This window comes from Camellia sinensis, chromosome 3, assembly GCF_055761805.1.
Source record: "Camellia sinensis isolate YWXY chromosome 3, ASM5576180v1, whole genome shotgun sequence".
Classification (NCBI taxonomy): Eukaryota; Viridiplantae; Streptophyta; class Magnoliopsida; order Ericales; family Theaceae; genus Camellia; species Camellia sinensis.
Window position 1 is genome coordinate 21,534,856 of NC_138963.1, and position 10,096 is coordinate 21,544,951.

Sequence of the window (10,096 nt, forward strand, 5' to 3'; positions counted from 1 at the left end):
AATAATCATATGTGTTGAACTTTTAAAGAAATTTTTTTTATACTTGTTTTTAATGCATTAAAGTGTTATTATGAGGGATAATAATCATGTATTGGGACTTTCCAAAGAATTCATATGTGTTGGATTTCAAAGGATTTTTTTTTTATATTTGTTCTCAATGCATTAAAGTGTTATTATGAGGGTAAAACTTGCGGGTTGTGAGAAGTTAATAAATACTAAGATTTTTTTTTTTAAAATCAAAAAATCAGGAAATTTAGATTGAAAGATTGGAGCTCCCACAAGGCTTGGGGTTAAAAACCTCCTTTTGCTTAATATATAGTATAGATGTGAATTGCGATTTTTAAATATTTTTTTTTTAAAATGTCTTTTTTTTTTCCTTTTTATATTATATTAAAGTTTAATATTTTAGTAATAATCATATGTGTTAGACTTTTTAAGGAATTAAATGTCTTCTTTTTTTATTATATTATATTAAAGTTTAATATTTTGATAATAATCATATGTGTTGGACTTTTCAAGAATTTTTTTTGTGCTTGTTCTTAATGCATTAAAGTGTTATTATGATGAATAATAATCATATGTGTTGAGACTTTCCAAGGAATTCATATGTGTTGGATTTCAAAGAATTTTTTTATGCTTGTTCTTAATGCATTAAAGTGTTACTATGAGGGTAAGACTTGGGGGTTGGGAGAAGGTAATAAATGTTAAGATTTTTTTTTTAAAAATCAAAAAATCAGGAAATTTAGATTGGGAGATTGGAGCTCCCACAAGACTTGGGGTTAAAAACCCATTTTGCTTAATATATAGTATAGATACTACCCTATCACCCGTGCTATGCACTGAATAATTATAGATATTTATATTTGTTTTAAATTTTTTTTAATATATAAATTATGTTTTTTAAGATTTTTTATAAAAATAATTTAACAATTTTATCACTAACCATAAAGTATAGGAGAAATTAAAAAGGTTACTACCGTAACTATGCACAGGCTGCATCTATAATTATTTGTATGAGGAGATTTTAAATACTGATGAAGGATTTTGACTAAATCAATAAATGCAGGCATGTGAAAAGACAGATGGATTGAAAAAAGTTAATAAATGCTGATCAAAGAATTTTGACCAAATCAATAAATGCTGAGATTTTTTTTTAAATAAAAAATTTAGAAAATTAAGATTGGGAGATTGGAACTCCCACAAGGCTTGGGGATTAAAAACCCCATTTTCCTTAATAATAACTAGCATATCACCAGTACTATGCACGAATTGTGTTTACAATTATTTATATATGTGAATTGTGATTTTTAATTTTATTTTAAATGTCTTTTTTTTCCCTTTTTTATATTATATTAAAGTTTAATATTTTGATAATAATCATACTAGCATATCACCCGTGCTATGCACAGATTGTGTTTACAATTATCTATATATGTGAATTGTGATTTTTAAATGTTTTTTTTTTAAATGTCTTCTTTTTTTCCTTTTTTATATTATATTAAAGTTTAATATTTTGATAATAATCACATGTGTTGGACTTTTCAAAGAATTAAATGTCTTTTTTTTATTATTATATTATATGAAAGTTTAATATTTTGATAATAATCATATGTGTTGGACTTTTCATGAATTTTTTTTTATACTTGTTCTTAACGCATTAAAATGTTATTATGAGGGATAATAATCATATGTATTGGGACTTTTCAAGGAATTTATATGTGTTGGATTTCAAAGATTTTTTTTTATGCTTGTTTTTAATGCATTAAAATGTTATTATGATGGTAAGACTTGGGAGCTAAGAGAAGTTAATAAATGATAAGATTTTTTTTGTTTAAAATCAAAAAATCATGAAATTTAGATTGGGAGATTGGAGCTCCCACAAGGCTTGGGGTTAAAAACCTCCTTTTGCTTAATATATAGTATAGACTAGTATATCACCCGTGCTATACACGGATTGTATTTGCAATTATCTATACATGTGAATTGTGATTTTTAAATGTTTATTTTTTTTTAAATGTCTTTTTTTTTTTCCTTTTTTATATTATATTAAAGTTTAATATTTTGATAATAATCATATGTGTTGGACTTTTTAAAGAGTTAAATGTCTTTTTATTATTATTATATTATATTAACGTTTAATATTTTGATAATAATCATATGTGTTGAACTTTTCAAGAAATTTTTTTTATACTTGTTCTTAATGCATTAAAGTATTATTATGATGGATAATAATTATATGTGTTGGATTTCAAAGAATTTTTTTATGCATGTTCTTAATGCAATAAAGTGTTATTATGAGGGTTAGACTTGGGAGTTGAGAGAAGTTAATAAATGCTAAGATTTTTTTTTTTAAATCAAAAAATTAAGAAATTTAGATTGGGAGATTAGAGCTCGCACAAGGCTTGGGGTTAAAAACTCCTTTTTGCTTAATATATAGTATAGATATAGATATAGATAGATAGCATATCACCCGTGTTATGCACGGATTATGTTTAAAATTATCTATATATGTGAATTGTGATTTTTAAATGTCTTCTTTTTTTTTCTTTTTTCTTTTTTTGTTTTAAATGCCGTCTTTTTTTTCTTTTTTATATTATATTAAAGTTTAATATTTTGATAATAATCATATGTGTTAGACTTTTCAAGAAATTAAATCTCTTTTTTTTTTAATTATATTATATTAAAATTTAATATTTTGATAATAATCATACTAGCATATCACCCGTGCTATGCACAGGATAATTATAGATTTTTATATTTGTTTTAATTTTTTTTAATATATAAATTATGTTTTTTAAGATTTTTTGTAAAAATAATTTAACAATCTTATCACAAACCATAGTGTACAGGAGAAATTAAAAATGCTACTGCAGTAACTATAGACGGGCTGTATCTATAATTATTTGTATGAGGGGATTTTAAATGCTAATCAGGGATTTGGACCAAATCAATAAATGCAAGCGTGTGGATTGGAAAAAGTTAATAAATGCTGATCAGGGGATTTTGACCAAATCAATAAATGCTTAGGTTTTTTTTTTTAAATAAAAAATTTATAAAATTAAGATAAAGAGATTGGAGCTCCCACAAGGCTTGGGGTTTAGAAACCCCCTTTTTCTTAATATATTTACAATTATCTATATATGTGAATTGAGATTTTTAAATGCCTTTTTTTTTTTAAATGTCTTCTTTTTTTTCTTTTTTATATTATATTAAAGTTTAATATTTTGATAATAATTTTATGTGTTGGACTTTTCAAGGAATTAAATGTCTTCTTTTTTTTATTATATTATATTAAAATTTAATATTTTAATAATAATCATATGTGTTGGACTTTTCAAGAAATTTTTTTTATGCTTGTTGTTAATACATTAAAGTGTTATTACGAGGGATAATAATCATATGTGTTGGGACTTTTTAAGGAATTCATGTGTTAGATTTCAATTTTTTTTTTTTTTTTATACTTGTTCTTAATGTATTAAAGTGTTATTATGAGGGTAAGACTTGGAGGTTGGGAGAAATTAATAAATGCTAAGGTTTTTTTTTTTTAAAAATCAAAAAATCAAAAAATTTAGATTGGGAGATTGGAGCTCCCACAAACTTGGGGTTAAAAACCCCCTTTTGCTTAATATATAGTATAGATGTGCTGAACTTTTCAAGGAATTAAATGTCTTTTTTTTTATTATATTATATTAAAGTTTAATATGTTGATAATCATATGTGTTGGATTTTTTAAGAAATTTTTTTTATGCTTGTTGTTAATGCATTAAAGTGTTATTATGAGGGTAAGACTTAGTAGTTGGGAGAAGTTAATAAGTGTTAAGATTTTTTTTTTAAATCAAAAAATCAAGAAATTTAGATTGAAAGATTGAAACTCTCATAAGACTTGGAGTTAAAAATCTCATTTTATTTAATATATAGTATAGATATAAACATATCCAAACAAACCATTAACAACACCAATATGTTCAACCCAACCCCAAACCATAACAAAACCAAACTTCTATGTTTTTTAAGAAAATGTGTTAAAAGACACTCAATCATTGGTCAGCAATTAGGTGTGTAGTTAATTCAAATTAGGTGTGTAATTTAAAGATTTAGAGAAACAAAATCTGAACCAAAGATTATTGTCTCAATTGTTTTTTATGCTAAACCACTTGATTGGCCATTTACCAATTTAAAAACCACAAATTAACCAAACACAAAAAAAAAAAAAAAAAAAAAAAACTCATTATAAGCCAATGACTGGGACACATCATGCTAATTAAAGGTACTATAAATAAAACTTATATTTAAAATTAAATATCAATAATGGATCTGTGATGCATATATGTTTACATAAAATAGAAATAACTAGAATAATTTTTTTTTAAAATTAATTAATTATTGAAAAGTTGAAGCAACATATCAAAATTTGAGTAATTACATATCATAAGTTGGCAAGAGGGGAGAGAGATTCTTCTTGCCTTATCTGAGGTTGAGGTTATCTGTAACTGTTGGTTGCGTGGCATCAAATCCTGGCCGTCCAATACTATCACTGGCCTCCATCCATCAACCAACCTTATGATCAGATTGAACTCAAATTAGAAACAAAGCCTGACTGTAAAGTTAAATTACACTTTTTACTCCTCTAACTAGATCTAAATTTCACTTTGATCTTATTATTATGTAATTAATTACTTAAAAATCCTATTTCCAAATGTTATGGTAGTTCAGGTCCTATTTCAGATTTTTTAAACCAATAAATCCTATTTAGTAAAACTGAGAATATTATCAATTTTTTTTCCAATTTTTAAAGTTAAGAACATTATCAATTTTGCATAATAATGCTCCAAATAATTGTTTCCCTAACTGAAAAAAAAAATGAGATTAAACGTTTTTGTGCCTCTACTTATTGGTTTGATTCAACTATCCAACAAAATTGAGAACATTAACGGCTTTTTTCAGTTTTAAAACTGAAAATATTATTAATTTTTTCATTTTTTTTTCAATTTGTGCATCAATGTTCCATCATCATGCTCATTTATAGACATAATTTTCAATTTTGCACCAAAAAAAAATTCAATTTTTTTTTTCACAATTTTTTTTTAAATTTTTTCAATTTTAAAGTTGATATTTTAAAGTTTTAAAAATCAAAATAAATGTCAAATCATCATATTGCTTTATAAATAATCATAAATGATGAACAATCATTATTTGAATGGCAATTCCGACTATTAAAAATTAAATGAGACTTGAAAGTCCAAAAAATCTTAGTTAGGACTTAATGGAGTATAAGTTTATAAATTAGAACTTGTGTGTAAATATCCCTTTATTATTTTAAATTAAACAATTTGATACCCAACTATAAGCCTACTTTTAATTAGTCATTTCATTCAAATTTAAGATTAAAATTAATAATTTCGGAATATTTGTCAATCTTGTGAATCATGTAACGTGTTCCCAAAAAAAATATATTTGAATATTTAAACAAAAAAATTAAATTAAAACAAGACTTAAAAGTGAAAAATGTAACTCACCCAAACTGTAAATAAGAACGTTAAAAGGTGAACACTAAAAGGTATATATACCATATGTATCTGTCAACTAAAAAAATGACATAATTTTATACTTTTTGAGTTATAATTATAAAAAAAAATGTCATAACTAAACACAATATAAGGCATAACTAAAGAGGTATGACTTGTGTCCAGTTCGAAATCGGACAGGACGGTGCTGTTGGGCCCGTGGGGGCCCATCATTAGTCCCGTTTTGATAATCTGAACCATTTAATGTATAAAACTCGTCGAGTACTATATGCCTGTAAAACATCTATTAGGAACTACTAATTTCTCTTTCATTTTTTTCCCTATTGCCCCCACATTGTAGACATTTTGAATTGCAATAAATAATGATAATTTTTTCTCAACACAAGATTTAAAAAAGTTTGAAAATTGATTTTTTTTTTTTTAAATTCCTCAAATTCCCCCCCCCCCCCCCAAAAGAAGGATAAGAACATATCAATTGCCAATATAAAATTATAGTTTTGTTTTTAAACCTTCTGTTAGTAATGGGCGCCCATGTGGCATGACCATTTGAACATAATTTGGATCTTATCCAAATAGGTTTTGAATTGAATTCAAACCTATTTAGGATAACCACTCAGGATATAGATATTATCAGTTTTAACTGATATGGATAAATAATAATAATATATTATATATCTGATATATGGTTATGGATAACCAAGAGAGAAACAACGTATGATCTGTTTCTACCCATAAACTGACTCTCTCCCAAGAAACAACGATCAAGTCATATGCACTGTGATTTGTGTGGGTGATATTCAATCTGTGATATCACCCCACTGCTGGGTTGGTTTATCAGTTTTCTGGAAGCACGTGATTTATCCACGAGATTTTAGATCAATCAAAAGGTATGATCTGATTATTTTATCCGCTGCATGTTTTTGTGTTTTTTATTAACATTGGTATCAGAGCTATTGATGGATATTTTCGTGCTTTCTTTTATCATGTGTATATTTATAAAAGATGTGGAGATCCAAAATATTTCATTCTTATGATCATTGATGTCATTTTTAAGAGCATAAATGATTTTATTTTGGAAAATGAAGTCTGGCAGTACAAAAATGGGACCAGAAAACACCCTGGAAGGCGGCACGTGGTATGCACGCGCCAGCTGACGCTGTGAGCTGCAGCCACGCGCTCCCACGCGCTGTCACGCGCCTGCACGCGCCATCACGCGCGCGTTAGCGGCGCTGTCCACGCGCATGCCGTCCGCGCCTCGCACGCGCGCCGCGTGCTGGAGCCGAGCGCCGAGCCGCGTTTGAGCCGTGCGTCGAGCCGCGCCGAGCCGGTGCTGCGCCGCGCCGCGTTGAGCCGACTCGCGCCGAATTGCGCTGAGCGGCGCCGAGCCGAGCCGAGCCGAGCCGTTTTTCCCGCCTGGCTTGGTTCTAAGGCTCTGTTTGTTTGTTTTTTAATTCTGAATTGCGTTAATTGGCCATAATTTATTCGTTATAACTTTGTTTTAAGCATGGTTGGTACCATTAGACTCAGAATTAATTTTTCTACATTCTGTAAAATTTTAAAAATTTTACGAAAATATAAAATATTTTTTCTGTGCTAATAATTCATGTTTTATGCTTTAAAATGCATCTGGTGTTGCATGATTAAATTTCTGGGGCTGAATTTTTTATTGTAGACTATTGATGTAGTTTACTATTTACTGGTATAGTTATAGCATTTTATCAGATTCTGGAATATTTATTTCTGATTTTATGTGTGTTTATTAGTTATTTAAAATTTCAGAAAATTCCAGAAAATACCAGAAAATTCCAAAAAATTTCAGGATTATGTACTTTCTGTTATGGCATAATTTAAATATTTAATACAGCATATTTTTTTAGAGTTTGTAATATGTTGTAATTAGAGGAGCATGATTATTTATTTATTTATTTATTTATTTATTAGAATTCCATTATTAAATAAATATAGCATGAGTTATTTGTAAATTTACATTAAGATGCTATTGTATGGAATTTATCATGCTTTGTATATGCCATAGTCAGTGGGAGGATATTCGGTTGAGAGAAATCTTTGTAGATTAACTCCCGAAAACCAATATTTTGCGCATAAATTAAATTAAATTTTGGATAATTGTCACCTGTGGCGCAAGAGATGATTACGAGCATAGCGGATTTTCGATCTTGCGACTTGTGTAATATTGTCACTATTTAATTTAGTTTTTTGCGGCAAAATTATATTATGCTAATCAAATTAATCCCAATGCGAATTTCTCTCTAAATTGATTTAACTTATGGAAGTTAATTTGATTGACCCAGACTTAGTAGAGATGTTCAAATGTGAACAAACTAATCCCATTCTTTAGATGAGCAAAAGTCTTGGAGACTTTAGATCAAACCTTAATTGAGCCAAAGTAAGGAAACATGACTCAAAGTCGCCGTGGTTTTGGTGCCTTGTTTAGCACAATAAAAACTAATGTGTGCGCTATGGTTAGCGGCATACTACGTAGTTTTTGGTTGGCGAGTTTTGGAGTTATGAAATTAGTAAGCCCTCAATAGATCAGTATATGATCTTGACTAATGAGCTGCACGGATTGACTTTGTAATTTGATTTGTAAATAATGTTACATCATTGGATGAAGTAACATTCAAGAGTCACGTCATCCTAGTAATGCTCGCTTAAATAAATTAGTCATTAAGTGTAAGACGAGTAGCCAGTATGAGCAGTGTTTTGCTCTCTACCCAATTATTGGGAGTTGGATGGAGCAAAATTTCATGCACTATAATAGTGTGCGTTGAAATATCACGTGAAGTTAAAAGATTAGCGCTTAGAAGCTGCAAAAATCTATTAACACTAAGTGAAAAGATTAACGCTTAGTAGTTGCAAAATCTATTAACACTAAGTTAAAAGATTAGCGCTTAGTGGCTGCAAAATCTATTAGCATTGCCAACTTGTCTAAGTCTGGACACTTACTGTTTCCACACTTGAGTGTGAGACATGAGGAGGGGCTTCTTTGTATAATTCCTTAGCTAGGCTAACGTTTTTTAATTAACGTTTAACACTAAGCGCAAACGTTGCGGCATAGTGATGAAAAGGTCAAGGCCGACAAGGTTGTTATGACTCTAAGAATTTGACGCATCACTTGTGAGAGCATTATGTTGAATTAGACTCTTTAGCCTAATTCGCGCTTAAGTTAATTTGGAGCTGTCATAGTTGATAGCTTATTCTCTCCTTCTTGTGGATAGTAGAATTAATTGCAAGTAACTATGAAGCGAGAAATAGATATGGCAAGAGGAGTATCGTCATCTTTCAACTAGATGCAGTAAAGTATATGGAGAATAAAATTGACTTGAAAGTGCAGGGGATTAGCACTTACTAGTTAAATTTGCGACTTAGGCGCACTTGATATCTCCATGACATCCCTTTTATGATCTAGTGAATATGACTTAGTCGTGAGTCATTACCCAGTTGGGCCTAAACCTTTAAAACTTGTCTTTGAGAACTCACACATTAAGATGATTGGAATTAGTTTATAACATTGGTCATGAACCGGTGGCTTATTATACTTAATCACATTAATGAGATGATGACACGATGGTTTGAGTAGGCCTTCTTGGGCCCACTCGCTTATGACATCCTACTCTTATATGAATGTGTAACTTTGTTCGCAATGGGTGCGCACAAGTAAGTAGGAAAGCCGTAGAAGGTCATTTGTATTGGCGTATTTAGTCCACTATGATCTTTGTGACTAGATATGTGTAAGGGTATGATAGCTAAGCCTCAATCTCGACACATTTATAGATTACAATACGCATCTGAGTCAAGACTATTTGATCTCCCATAAGTCAAAAGTTTTGAGATGATTTTTGACATTGCACATATGAGGTCGAGATCAATTAGATAAGAGCTTTTGTGCTTTTAATTTTTGACCTAATTTTTGACCAAGATGGCGAGTATCTATTTGAGTTATAGTTTTTGAAAACTCTGTGAAGAGAAATGGATGCTTAGAATTGATTATTCCTAGTACTCAACAACACACAGGTGTAGTAGAGATAAGGTATTAAATATTGTTAATGTTAGGTGGATAATGGCGCAAAATGTTTTCCAATTGGGAATTGCACTAGTTTGTTGCCTATATCCCTAACTAAGTGCCCTCTATATCAGATTTTACACTCCATTTTGAGTAATGGGTTAGCAGAGAGCCATCTATGGGCGATCTGTAACCATTAAGCAACTTATCTTTATTCTACTTCTCATAAGATTGCGAAGTTAAGACCTAGGGTTCTATAGCGCATTATTGTATGCTGTCTTGTAAACACAAAGTGTCGTGTGGCGCATTATTGTATGCTGTCATATAAACCCTCTGGGTCATGTGCATATAGGTAAGCAGCTTTGTGGTAGTGTAACAAAGTCACATAAAGTTTTCTTAGTAAAGGTGACGTGAATAGAGTTTTTGGAACTCTATAAGATGGAGAATTCTAAGCATAGCGTTTTTATGTAGCCTAGTTGAGAATGGAAAGAAATCTCCAATATCCTAGGGACAGTGGGAGCGATGTGCCTACTAATGGATTACTCCA